Source organism: Caloenas nicobarica, chromosome 10, assembly GCF_036013445.1.
Source record: "Caloenas nicobarica isolate bCalNic1 chromosome 10, bCalNic1.hap1, whole genome shotgun sequence".
Taxonomy (NCBI): Eukaryota; Metazoa; Chordata; class Aves; order Columbiformes; family Columbidae; genus Caloenas; species Caloenas nicobarica.
Window position 1 is genome coordinate 23,261,270 of NC_088254.1, and position 14,292 is coordinate 23,275,561.

Below are 14,292 nucleotides of genomic sequence, written 5' to 3' on the forward strand. Positions count from 1 at the left end.
CATGTTCACAGAAGAAGAAATCATAAGTGAGACTCTGCGTTCAATCTGAGTGAGGATCAACGGAGGAAGCAAAGATTGATCTCCAATCCACCCGGATTTGGGAACAAGATTAGACCCCAGGAAGACTCATGCAAGGGCAATATTTATTAAAGGAGAGTAAAAGGCTGTTCCAGAGAATCTGTCCCGTTTATCTCCAACCTTCAACCGGACTGCTGCTACAATCATATTGGTGCCCAAATGTAACCACTTTTCTGGATGGACGGACGTGCCCTCTTCAGCTGACCAAAGCTCAGCTTTGGGTTGACTGGGACGACTCGTGTGCTTAAAACTACGCATGTACTGGGTCAGGAGCAAGAAATCCATCTGAGCTGTAATGCACAGGAATAGCGGTAAGACAGCAATAGGCATTTCCTAGCTGAAGTCATAACAAAAGGCGCTTTTTTTTAAAGAAAAGCGTATGCCTATTGCACTAGGGATTGCTATCTGCTTTTCATTTTGTATATATCTTATTGCTGAATAGAGAGAATAAATAATCCATAATATTTAAAATATAAGTCATGTCACAACAGCTATGTTGTTTAGGAAAAGGCATCGGTGGCAAGGATGTGATTTCACAAACACAGAAATACTGCAAGAATTATTTTTACAGTGTACACAGCTGCATTTGTTCATAGTTAGGTGCATCTCACTCTCAAATGAAAGGTGTTCTACTTAACAAAGAATAACATAACTCCTGACATTATTTTTAGAAGACTTAGTAAAAAAAGTACTCAACTGGTACTGTCTAGAGTGAAATATTTTTATTATGTATAAAATATATATTTTGAGTATATAAACATATACGCAAGTAAGATTCTTAATTCTCGGTTACCTAGTTCAAAAACCTCTGAAAGATAAGAGAGTTACATGGAACTAATTCAAGGTTTGATTGACAATGGATAACCGCTTACCTTGGGGAACTGGGAATTCAGTAACTGAACACTGAAATAATGGGATTGAGTATAATCAAAGATGTAAACCACATTCATTAAAGTGTGACTTTCTGAAAAACTAGAAAACATCCTGCAATGTGACTTGACAAAACAGCAGCCTCTGGAACTGCTCTGGTGAGCAATGGAAGCTGCCTGCCATTTCCTGAGCAGGAATCAGCCGGGACCGTACTAAAAACAATGTGTGTGAAATGGAATCAGACAACATTGTAAAACATTGAAAAAAAGACTGACTTTAGTGAAATGCCAATTGGAGAAGGAAAATATTAAAATTTGCTATACTGCAAGTTGCCTGATTTTTCTAGAACTGAAACAAACACTAGGCAGACAAAAGATGAACCAGTGTAATGTTTGTAAGTGGTGAGGACGTATTTATCCAGAGGAACCATTCGACTCATCTGCACACCACTGCCAGAGGCTTCTTTGGCTCATCGCACATCCTGGGTATCAAGCCTCAGGTTATAAATATCCCTGCTGGACTTAGCAACATTTACCTACAACCCTCTCAATGACAGAAGTTTACGTTCCTAATGCCTGATGCATTTGGCAGCGGACAGTTTTTACTTGAATTAGATTTGTGCTGCTCTTCTGAAACAAGCATAAACCAGACTACAATCTTTAGCACGCTCTCGCAGTCAAAATAATCAAGTCTAAACATGCGCCTGAATTTCCTTCCGCAAACCCGTGCGGTGGGGGAGCGGGCGGCGAGGAGCCCGACTAACACCGGAGGAACGAGGATCTCGCTCCGTCCCGTCCCATCCCGGCCAGCCCTACAGGGAGATTTGGGGGGAGTACACCACACAACCCTCAGCAAGTTCTGTACTTCCAGCCTCTTTTTGGCAGGTTCTCTTTCAGGAGCTTGCAGCTCAAAATCCTCTCTCCATGCAAGACTGTAATTCTTTCACATTGTGGAAAGTTGATACTAAAGTATTACCACAACACTGTGAACCCAAAGTTATCAAAATACATTAACAGCAAATATACTGAAAATTTAAAGACTCAGGCCATGTTTCCGCACTATATACACATCATATTTCAAACTCAGAAAACCCTTCTTGAATTCCTTCTATGTCTATAAATAAACCCAGAAAGTGGGGGGAAGAGAAAAAAAAAAAAAGGAAAAAAAAGAAAAACCTCATTCTTCAAAAGAGAAATACACGGCAAAGAGGGACTCAATGGAATCCTCATTAAACAATTTGTGAGACAGGAAAGTCAGAAATGAAGGAGCTACTCAAAGCAGCAGCTGTACAAGCTACAGCTGCAATAAATTCCCCATTTCCCCGAGTCCCCACACACCACGTTGTCAGGCTGGCTACCCCTAAATACTGTTGTTATTCCATGGCACAGGTACAGCGCACCTACAGGAAAGAAATTCCTGGGAATGACTCATATTTCTAAATAAGAACATACCTCCATGAAACGTTCAGTTAGGGATGATTTATTTTCCCTCCCCATATGGTACTACCTTTTTATCTATTTTTCCCAAAACTATTAAAAGAAAAATTAGGTGAGGCACATATAATTACAGGGTTTAAGGCTTTTTCATACAGGAAAAAGTTTAAGATGGTAAAAGAACAATAGTGATGAACAACAGGACGAAATAACTGACATGAAAATTTAAAATTATAGGGTTGAACGATTTCTACGTTTTATTTGGCTCATAGTAATAACACCAAGTTGCCACCCCTGAAAACTCTCCATTCCAAGCCTGAACACCACCAGAGCTCTGGAGGACTAAGACAACCCAATACACTTCAGGCCCATCACTTGGTGAGCAACAGGAACACATCAGGGGATTGTTTTGTTTTGTTTTGTTCCTATCTCGCCAGGTTCTCCAGCATTCCAATGTGCTGCCCAGGATGCTCCTGGATCTCCCGCCGTGGCCTTGGGAGGGGACGGAGCTTCTCCTGGGGGGCGACACGGGAAGAGAGGAGGAAAGGCCGGAACTTGCGCAGCTGCCTGGGGATCCTCAGCACCTCTGACACAACAGAGCTCTGCTGCTATAGGCTGGATCAAGCCCATACCCCAGGTTTTGCCATCACGGAGCTGACGACCAGAGAGTATGAAAAATTCATATCGCAAAACAACGCACGCTAAAAAATTTTGTGAAATATATCTGATTTTAACAACCACAATATTCTTCCTGCATTGCTTCCACAGCGCTTCTTGAAACATTTTTCACACAAAGCCAAGAAGGTAGTAGATTTTTTTTTACTTTATTAGATTTTGAGCAAAAGTGTCAATGCATGCTGTTTATGTTTTAGATATAGACGGACACATAACCAACGCACAAAGCTGTGACCTGTCACCAGATTTAACAGCTGTGACAACTGCTGCCTGGGTTTGAGCGCGTGAGCTACCGGTGCAGGTTGGGTGTCCCACTGCCACCCGCTCAGATAATGCACCTCACTGCTGAAAATGTGGTCATTCCATCCAAATATTTCTGGATGTGAAAGCTGGATCACAGTGGGCAGATCCACAGGAAGAGGAATCATGGACAAATGTTTTCTTCCATGTCCTTTTAAACAAATAATACCAGTCATATTTCATCAGCACATTTCATTACTGCAATGTGACGCAGAACCATCCCAACAAGAAGATGTGTTCACTGAGCTGGCTGAAGTCCATTCATGTGCTACTAGTGATGCCTTCAAGAAACCCAAGATCTTAAGCCAATGTACAAAGAAGCCCGAGCCGCCATGGGAGAGGGACAAAAGGTTGAGAAGCCCATGCCTGCTGGGAGAGAGAAATACGGGACAGACGGTAGCCCTAGCGTAATGATATACCTGTCTGGACTCACACCAAAGTCACGGAACCTGACTTCTAGATAAAGTCTTTCATCCAGACAGGGCCCTAACGCCCTAAAACGTCAAGGAAATGCTTTTTGTTAGTTCAAAGATGTTGAGACTTTTCCCTCTCAAAGACTCCTGGCCTTTCTTTAACCAACTTATTTTCCCTCCCTAGAAAATGACAGCAATTCCATGTTATTCCAGCTGATGTATTTAATATTTTGCAACATACCATATTATTTGTTGCTCTTCTCGAATCTTCAAGCATGTTTTTCTGCAACTGCCTCCTAGAGAGACAACTATTAACTAGGAAACCATGATTCAAACAAGTCTGGAAGCAGTGCTAGTATACTGTAGGTAAAAGTGAAATAAAAACACAATGATTTATTAAATCAGCAAAACACACAATATGTACTATTCAAATGTTGGTGCTTGGTTTTGAAACCTGGATAAATGTATAAAGAAACCACAAGTTCCATCACAACAGTAGCTGGCAGTTATTGCCATCAAAGATGCAATGCAAATGGCACCTCTCCATCTTCCGTATTTCACTGCAAGCACCTTTTCTTCTCCTCCACATCTCCCAGGTTTCTAAGTCAGTTCAGTGTGAAACAAAATCATGCCCAACCCCCTGGGCTCAGTCCTTGTTTGAACCAGGATTCCTCAGGCTCACATTTGTAGTTCCGCCTCCCAAAGCTTAAGTATCTCCCCTAAAAGAAACACTTTCTTAGAAAGAGTTTGCCAAAGAATGAAGGTGCCTTTGTATAACTAGCCTTAACAGAAGATAGATTTTCTGTTACTATATTTTTCTGCTCTAGCAATCATATTTCTAGGCACCATTGTTTTGCCATGGCTCTGCTAGTGAGGCTTTGTTTTGATTATACTATATGCATCTGGAACTGAAAGTTTATCCCCTCCTGGCCAAGATATTTTTCTCTTTTCAACTGAGGGTACACACTTGTAATTAATTCAGTCTTTTCAGTTTGGGTCAGACTACTAACCAACAACGGCAAATGGAGAGCTGGGTTAATCACAGAAGAGTTCGCTCAGAACTGAACCCCAAAGTCTGCTGCCAAAGGAAGACACTATCTAGAATCTCTGGTGTTGCCAAGAATTTTACATTCCTCAGCTTCAGACATGGCAGAGCTCACCAAGAGCTGAGAGGTTCTGAAATAAAAGTTTGCAGTACTCAAGTCTGAGAGGAGCAGATAAGAAACTCCGCTCGACCCAGCCCCGTTCGCTCAGGTTCTGGAAGGGCCCAGCTGTCTTTAGGCATATAGGCTCTCCGGACATTCAATCCACGCTGCTGGGACAGGGGGAGCCTATTTTTGGAAGTCATCTCCCTCTGGTTCCAACCCGTGGTACAGACAGGTTGCTGAACACTTCCTGAACAGACCTGCCAGGATGTTGTCTGACCTCAAAAAAATCCTCATTAGCTACTTTTTTAAATTGTTCATCTCATCCATATTAGTTATCTTTTTAATTAAAAAAACCCAAACAAACAAAACCCCAAACACACACACAAACAATCAAAAAAAATCAAGACGATGAATAAGCCCAAGTAATTCTGTGTTGGACTGTGGAAGCCATGGAGTAACTTATTGATAATTTTTGCAAGGTCGACACAGCCAAGAGAGCTGCATTTTGCTGAACTTCACCAGCAAACCTAATCTTGCTCTGCCTCACCATAATCTCCCTGTGGGATCAGAACCACAATCACATATTGCACAGGACTTTGTCAGCTTGCTACCTTTTAAAAGGCTAGATAACATTTTTGGCTGCTCCGTTGGCCTTAAAAATAGCAGACTATTTTTATTGTAGGATAAAACCTCTTTAAATTATAATATGAGTCTTATTGTCCTAGAAAACATTCTTCCTTGGTGCACTATACAGCTTCAAAACCTTTAAAAATAGTTTAAGCTGTGCTCTCTGCCCTGTAAGGGGCTGCTATTGTGCTCACACCTGGCTTTCCTGATTTAAAAATGAAAAATAAGAAATCAACCAACACGGTTGTTAAAAATGGGGAAAATGTCATCACAGTCAAGATTTTTATCAGCCACTGTCCATACAGGCTTTAAACTAAACATTTTCCATTACATACACATGCTGATTTAAACCTGATGTTTTCATAGCCCATTCTGGCCTATTTCTTGCAAAGAAAACTTCATTCTTACAAACTTCAGTCTCTGAGATTAATTTGCTAATTTGTGCATGAGCCTGAGATAAAACTGATATGAAAATAAGTGCTAAAGTTTAAACAGCTTTACTAATTTGTGAGTGATATTATGTATTTACTTACAAGCTTAAAAACATCATATTAAGACATTATGAACTTGAATGCCATTCAGTTTCAAAAACTTAATGGAAATGAGTTTTGGGTACCTGTCTGAGCCCATCACAATGAGGTTGTTTTACACACTTTATTTTCTTTCATTATTTTTTTTTTCCTATTTTATTTTGGGTGGAAAATCCACAAGAATAAAACAAAGCTCATTGGCTACTCCATGCAAAGTTATAGGGAGTTTCTGGTCGATATACCAATGATATAAAGTATAATAAACACAAGTTGACAACAGCAACAAAAGTTGTGTGAGCCCAAACTGATCTACATACACACTACAATGTTTCCATTCTTCTTTGATTCTACCCTGAATTTCACTTATGCCACAAGCTAATTGCCTCCAGTTCGGCCTAACGTATCTCTGCCAATTTAAAATGGGTGAGATGTAATGAAATAATAACTTTATGGTGGTAAAGTCACAGATACAGCCCTGTAAACAAGCAGGGAATTGCTCTGCTGAGTGAGGAGACAGCGACTGTCTAGTGCCTTACATGGGGAATCTTATGCTGGAGAAAAAGGCAGGAGCTATAGAACTACGAACACTACTGTGAGGGATGCTGTATGGTACAGGTTTACACTGTTTAAAAACCCATGCAAAACCTGCTGCCATTGTGTGCCTGGCAACTCCGAGTCCATGAGCAGGGAGGTTGCACCCCTGTCCCACGGGGCAGGGATCCACGTGCTGTGCCACTAAACCCCAATGGGATGGAGGCGGCTGAAGCCCACGCGTCTCCGCACTCCACCCACACGTTTGTATCTAGCTATCTTTAAACAGAGAAATCTGCAAGAACAAAAAGTACTAATATCACCTGTGAGCTTACATGGAGGTTGGATTTTTTTCAAATCATTCCCCAGTACCAGGAGTAAACCCCTCCACCAGGAATCGCACAGAATAAGGGCCACGCCACCTTCCAAAGCAATGCAAGTCTTCTGGACAGTGTTCAATTTATTACATTACAAACCAGTTACATTATAATTTGGGAGAATTTTCTAGATAATGAGAAGACCTAACTTAACTTAAATGCCAAACTTCATGCAAATTAACTTAAATACGACAGTTGTCACCTCTGTCCCTTCTACACATGACAGAGCACACAATACTTTTCACTAGAAGCGCTGAAGAAACTATGTAGCAAAATCATGGAAGAGTATTCTTGATACTTATAAAGGTGTTTCAAAAAGATGGACCCAATTTCAAAGCAGTATATTTCATGACGGCAACATGTTACGATTACACAAAAAATTAAAAACGGTTTGATGAGTTATCAAGTTTTAATAGCTTTTTATAAAGGCTCATCTCTTTCAAGTGGTAAGAGGTTCATTCATGGGTGGTTTGTGGCTGCAGAGATACCATGATTTCAAATTGGGTCCATCAAAAGATGGAAAACAGCCAGTAGAAAGGATGCTTTCTAATTTCCATACCTCCTTCCTCTGCATCCCTCCCAGCTCAGTAGCTACTTTTCCATGTGTGTTATGAGCGGCTATATGTATATGACAGCTCATAGTTCTGTGATGTTTCCTCTGACAGTAAAGTCAATTTAAGGAGCTATTCATTCCTCCAGGACTGTGCCATTTGCTGCCTTTCAGTGCGTAGCTGCAAGATGTTGGTGTCTGTGGAGCAGGCGGTACAGGGCGCTCCAGCCTCTCACCCGCATGGCTCCCTGGCCCACGCACAGGCGTTTGCTGCTCCCGTCTGGGGCTCCTCGGCAGCCTCGGCCCATCTCATCGCTGCCAGAGCGCTGCACCCTCCCCAGGCAGCTCTGGCACTCACCTCATCCCCTAGTTAGCAGTATTTTTAGGGCAGCTTAGTAAACTGAAATGTTTCAACACAGAATCACAAGCAGCGGAATAAAAACGTACAGCTCCTGGCAGGGGACAGGACAGCTCCAGCAGTAACCCAGTGAGGCCGTGGGGTTGCAGTGCTGCACCCCGACCGCCCACAGAGAACCATGTCAGCTAACACAGCCGCCCGGCTGGCACAGCACGGCTGGACCGCGGGCACAGCGCTCCCGGGATGCTGCTCACAACAGCCCACAGCAACACCTGGCAGAGGGCTGTTCCCTGCAGGCGGGACCGAGGGCTCAGCCTGGTCTGGAGGAGGACGAGTCCCCCGCTTCTCTCATGCCCCGGCACACACCCCAGCCATCGCACTGACTGCCAGTGGGACTGTCGCAGTCAAGACACTCTTCCAAGCTGCTGTGGAACCACAGCCTCAGCTGCTCCAGTATCACACATGAGGCTGTGGTTTTGGGTTGGTTTTGTTTGGTTTTTTTGTTGTTGATGTGATCACTGAAGCTATTCAGGTTTAAAATGTTTCTTTTGTTCTTTGGTACATTATTTTAACAAAGGTCATCTGGTCACAAATTTTTAAAGCAACAGTATCTTACGTCATGGGTTTCATTTGCTTATGTACTCTTTGATGGGTTGTATTCTTTAGCATAAGCATTGGTAAGCTTTTTCTAGTGCAGCTGATTCTTTTACAGCCTGGTTTCTAGAGAAAATAAGGCTTAGACAATTGCACTGTCTGTGTGTCTTATCAGTCCTCTGCTGTTAAATGGGGAACCCACTGACCAATATCAACCTGATTTCACAGGGGGAGAGAAATTTCAAACATACTAAGTTCCTACAAGTTCAAAATCAAAAGCTATGTAGGTAAAACAGACCCTTCTAGCATCTCCAATAAGCAAAAGATGGCCACAGCCCAGCCCTTATCCCACATCCACTCTGGCTGCATACAGACATGCTCCACCTTGTCTCCTTTCCTGCCCTACCTCTGGAAAAAAGCTCAGCTCCTCAGCAGAGCCACGGCAGGGAACGAACAACCCTGCGTTCTGTTTGCAGCTCAGGCAGCGAGCAAAGGCAGCGTGGGCACTGCTGGCACCGGCAGGGACAGCAAACAGGAGCGACTCTGACGGGAGGTGGGGACACTCGGAACACTGGGGCTGGAGAGGCCGGAGGTATTACAGGAGCTGAGGGAGCCGGAAGGCACAAGAGAACACGAACCTGTGGGAAAACAGACCTTATCTATTCTGCTGTTCAAGAAACAACACATGACTAAGTGGATTATTTTAGCTTGCGCTCATGACTATCTTTTTAAGAAGAATCCTCATTTATGACACAATGTGACGATAAAATAACTCAGAAATAGAGTTTGAAGAAAAACGCTAAGCGCACCATTCATGTAAATAGTTATCACCTTTTGTCCCTGAGCACTACAGTGGATCAAAACTCCTATGGAGTAATATTTTAAAACCTGCACATTAAAGTGGGGGTAAAAATCATTCTCTCCTCATCCTTTCAGTATCATACAAGTTATAAAACAGAACGTAGTTTTATAATCTCTCTTTGAACACAGAGGATAAACACAGTCCAGCCAGACTGGTTTAAACACCGATCTGCTGCAAAGCGAGCTAATTCAGCAGCCTGTGCGCAGAGGTGGGTGAGGAGTGTCCATTGAGCCAGAGGGAAACGAGCAGAGCTGAGCCCTGGAACTCAAGTAACAGGTGACAAAGCATCTGTTCAGACATTCGGGAAACTCCCTACAGATTTGCTTCTATCCTGCGATGGTTAACTGAAGGCTCTTAACCCTTCTTTACAGCCTTTTCACATCAGATTTGTCCCTTCTTCTGTCAACTCCCATGTATTTCTCACTCATTTCACAGGAGCTTAACACCAACAAAAACTTACAGGTGCAAAGCCTTCTCTTCTGCCTTCTTCTAAGGCATGATGTGCTTTATCATGACTCTGCATCAGTTTTTTAGTTTGGACCTAGTACAAGCTTTGAACCAAATCTTGTCATCCCACGTACAGTGCATCGGTTCACACGACAGAGCAGTTTCAGAGCAAAACCGCTGGACTCCTCCAGCTGAAGCTAAACTGGAAGATACACTTCAGCCACTAAAAGAGACAGGACTAGACCGAGCTGAAACCTCCAGAAATGCAAACAACATGGGCATCAAGCCCTCAGTGCCAAGAGACTCATCCTACAGACCTGCTCCTATTGCACCGCACTATTGCCCTTATAGGCTGACAACACTGAGTAAGCTGATACAACGGTAGTGGGTTTATCAGCATGGTCACTTCAGTTTAAAAACAAAACTAAACCATCACACAAACAAAAGCCCTTTGCCCTAGTAATTCTGACAAAGTGTCAGCTACCTGCAAATGCAGGCACTGAGCTTTTCACATACCCAGCAAACGGCACATTCACAGCTCTGCATACTCCTGTAACCTCCTTGCACCTAAACGGAAAGGGAACAGAAAATACATTTGGAGTAGAAAGAGCAAAAAGCAATCTTCTTGAAAGAGCTTTTTAATTTTGAAAGCATGGGCCACTCATGACAAATGTTTATTTTCTAATCTTAAACTATTTTATGGTTTGGAACCCTGTTATGTTAATTGACTCAGGACATATTTATATTAACTATTAATGTTTGAGATTGACCATTATCAAGCATTTTCCAGGTATATAATAAACCAATCTACTATCAAAAGAGAATGATCTTCAAAAAAGTCCAACAGGGTAATTAAGCGTGGCACCTCTTCACCTGGAACTGTACCTCTACAACCCATTTTTCAACTGAGCTCTCGAAGACTTCAGTGCTAGTAAGCTTTCTCGGCCCTAAGCAACACAAAACTAAGGAACTCTAAATCCAGTCATTACAGTTGTTTAAGAATATCGCTTCAGCTACATTCAAGTTTCTTCCAAATCTATATTTTTAAGAACATAAATTAAAAGTATCAAGATTCCACTAACTTTCTTGGGTTTTTTCTTTAATATTCATCAATTCTGTCTTAATAAGTAAAATAAACACGCTTTTCCAAGCATATATAATTGATTTAATTACAACTGCTTGTTCTTGACAAGAGTTCAAGGTGTCAAAGAAATTGAGCTGGGTAATTCAATCAAATATACTATATTTAAGTCTAGCCTATACAAAGCCCGTAAGTATCTTTAATGTTGTTGTAGATATTTCCATTATTTATAAATCACTTCTTTTACTTCCTGTATGCTCTATTCTCCTCCTCTGAAAATAAACCTTAAAACTTCAGTGCATACTATGCTTTCCTTTGGTACACACGGCAATAACTACTGCCTGTGCTGCTGCTAATAACCAGCTTTCTCTTATCCTCTTTATTTCTTAACTTCTGACAGACACCCCTCTTCACTATGTCTCCGACATGCGCAGACCCACAGCCGGGACTGCAGCACGAGCGCTGTCACATTCAGCCACATTCTCCAAAGAGAATGAACTCGGCCCTCATCCTCATCTCTAGGGTTTCTCTCCCCCCAGGTGGTGGATTTCACTCAGGTGACCAGGCATCATGCCGTAGCCCAAAGGCATTATTTCATAGAACAGGAAACCTGCTGCACCTACATGAGCTCCCCTAGGATAGGAAAATGAGAGACGTTCCTGGAAAAGGGAGAAAAGAGAAGCAACTCAGGTGATGTTATCTCATACAAATGAGTATTGGAAAATGAAGCGAGGACAAAGGAGACCATAGAGCCTAGCTGTTACCTCGAGCCAGCCCACTCCTTCCTGAAATAGTGACTGCTTCAGAAACCCCAGCAGTGAGATAGAAACCACACAAGAGTAAGCCCAGAGGAAACTACAGCGGGTGAAGCCAAATCCCACCACGGGGGTAAGAAATCAACATACCCATATTGAACTCTGCTCCAGCACCTTCAGCCCCTGTGTACCAAGCAGAAGACATTGAGTACCCTTGAAGCTCTATCTAGCCTAAGGAAAACTGTATCAGGCTGTGTCTAAACCAGAAGCTTTACCAGTACAATTCCACCTGTTAGAAATGTGAAAGCAAGGGGGAAATGTTATTTTTCCCTAGTCAGATATAACTGGGGTAACAAGCCTGCTAGTGAGAGCGAATGCAACTGGTACTGGCGAAAGGAACCCCTCTGTGCGGGGGTTTTACTGACTAGGCTGGTACTGCTGCGCCAGTCAAGCCCTTGTGGTATAGTCTAATCCTTAGATTGAATTACCTACCTTCCTCTAATTAGCACCTCCTAAAATACAGGGAGAATCAAAGTAATCATGTTTTAGAATGGCCTAAAGTAAACTGAGTTATGATTTAGGCTGATCAGTGTAGCTAAAGCTAAATTGCTTAGAAGAACTTCTCTGATTTGATCAGAGTTCCTGCTAATTTATTAATTTAAATTAGCTAATCCTAAACACAGCCTAAAGAAGAGCAGGTTCCTTTACTTTCATATGAGGCTTCAAGGATGCTAACATGCCCTACAGCATCACCTTCCTAGCCTCGCTCTGCTGATAATGATGCTCCTGCTGTGTTGCCACTGTGTGTGTTTATACATATATAAAATAAAGTCATTTATCTATAGGTAAATTCTAATCCAAATGTTTCAGAATATTAGATTTTTTTCCCCTCCTACTACATTTGGCATATTGGCAATGAACAGCAGGATATACTTCAAGCAAGCATGCGTGGCTTATTTTTCAGATGTTGTGGAGTTAACAGCTCCTAAGTTAAACTTATTTTCATGATACTGTTACACTTAAAGTTACACTTAATAATATTTATTGTAACAGTGTAACTTTAATTCAAAACTACAAGTGTTTTATGCCTTCTAACCAGATTCCTTACCCAACAAGAAGAAATTCTGAATTCAGACAGGAGGTAGCACTGTTTTGGGGTAACCTCAATTTCCATCAGCTCTTTTATGGGCAAGTCTGGCATCCACATCACTTAGTGGACAGAGGATCCTCATTAGATCTAATGCAACAGATCAGCGGTTTCCTAAATGTGGGCTTTAGAGTTATTTTTAGCTAGATGCATAGAAATCTGATTGATGGGGCTGGACTCTCAGAAACCTTTCCCCATGGGGAGCTGTATTTTTTATGTCCCAATGCAGCAGAGGTCAATGCGTGCTGAGTTAATCCCGTCCACCAGCGGTTGCACGTTTCCTTCCCACCAGTTTGTCCACAGATCTCCGTACAATGGTAACGACCAAGCCCTCAGGTAGGGAAACTGAGGCAACAAAGGATGTAAGTCAGACCACACATCTGACAATGCTGGCAAAGGTGAAAACGCACTTCAGGCTGATACTTAGCTCATCATTTTCTTATATCAGACTGGCCTGACAAGTGTTTTCCTTGGATCACGAGGTATGATGAAAGAACTTCTTGTTTTCCATAGTTAAGGGGACTTTAATCAAAGTAATTACTGAAAGTGATCTGATTGAGAAGTAATCTATTTAGAAAAAGTTAAGACTGCCAAGTGGGAAGCTACTATCCACTCTCTGAAACGGATTGCTTTAGATGTGGATGATTCCACACTTAGGTTTCCAAGTGCTATTGAAAATGTCTTCACCTGTAAATGTAAAATATTTATTTTCCAAAAATACTAAATAATGGCCATCTAGGTAACTCAACATGTAAACATCATGTTATTCTGGCTTTCAAGTATTTCAGCGTATGTGAGTTTCTCCTCCAAGCAATCAGAAGAGAGACACTGCACTGCAACTAACGTTGCACTTGAGCAAATTAACCTGTTCAAAGCACTCCATAGGGCCTGCCGCTGTCAAAATCCTGCCTGAGAGCTCCTCTTCTGAAACGAGCTTGTAAAGAGCTCACTGCTCCCTCACAGGATCAGAGCAATTCAAATATTCTGCCCCTAAAAATTGTAATCCATTATAAATTTGATTAATCAACTATGCACTTATGGTGCATATTTGCATTTTCTGAGGACTTAACTGAGATGTATAAACATCAAATGAACTTTTCATATACAATAGATGAAAAACAATCTTCATTTAAATTTAACAAGTGTTTGGTGCCAACACTTTAGTGGTAATGTAAGCTGCCAGCAAATGAAAGAATTTCATTCAGACTTAGTCCTTTGCTTTCCAGGCTAATAAGAGTAAGAACCATCATATCTGATCTATCCAGAGTAATGAATCAGAATTGTCTGAGAGGGATGCTCCTGAGAAAGTACAGAATAAGGATGTAGTCCCAGTGGGACGGGGACACCACAGCCTTTAAATCTCGGATAACTCTAACAGTCCTGTGCTGACATCACCCAAGTGCAAACCCTGCGATACACAGACCTGGCTCCCCAGGGAGACCAGCCTGAAAACACATGGATGGAGAAGAGCTTGGACAGGGGCTGAATGGGGAAAAGCTGCAAACCCATAAACTGC

General features: G+C 42.1%; 1 protein-coding gene across 2 annotated transcripts in view; it reads right to left on the reverse strand.

The window, feature by feature from the left end:
- CTDSPL2 (CTD small phosphatase like 2) overlaps positions 1 to 14,292 on the reverse strand; it is a 40,251-nt gene that overhangs the window by 22,044 nt on the left and 3,915 nt on the right. The gene's annotated exons all lie outside the window — the stretch shown is intronic.